Consider the following 428-nt stretch of genomic DNA (forward strand, 5'->3'; position numbering starts at 1 on the left):
GGCTTCCCTCTTGAATCTCTCTTCCATTGAGCACCCTCTTCACAAATGTCTATGAGGACTTGGTCCAACCTTTGATCAAAGTTGACCCTTCTAGTGTAAGGGTGTTCATCTCCTTGCATCATGGGCAAGTTGAATGCCAACTTTATATTTTCCGGACTAAAATCCAAGCATTTCCCCCGAACCATTGTAATCCAATTCTTTGGGTCCGGGTTCACACTTTGATCATGGTTCTTGGTGATCCATGCATTGGCATAGAACTCTTGAACCATTAAGATTCTGACTTGTTGGATGGGGTTGGTAAGAACTTCCCAACCTCTTCTTCGGATCTCATGTCGGATCTCCGGATATTCACTCTTTTTAAGTTTGAAAGGGACCTCGGGGATCACCTTCTTCATGGCCACAACTTCATAGAAGTGGTCTTGATGCAC

The sequence above is a fragment of the Arachis duranensis genome, chromosome 9, assembly GCF_000817695.3.
Source record: "Arachis duranensis cultivar V14167 chromosome 9, aradu.V14167.gnm2.J7QH, whole genome shotgun sequence".
In the NCBI taxonomy this organism is placed as follows: Eukaryota; Viridiplantae; Streptophyta; class Magnoliopsida; order Fabales; family Fabaceae; genus Arachis; species Arachis duranensis.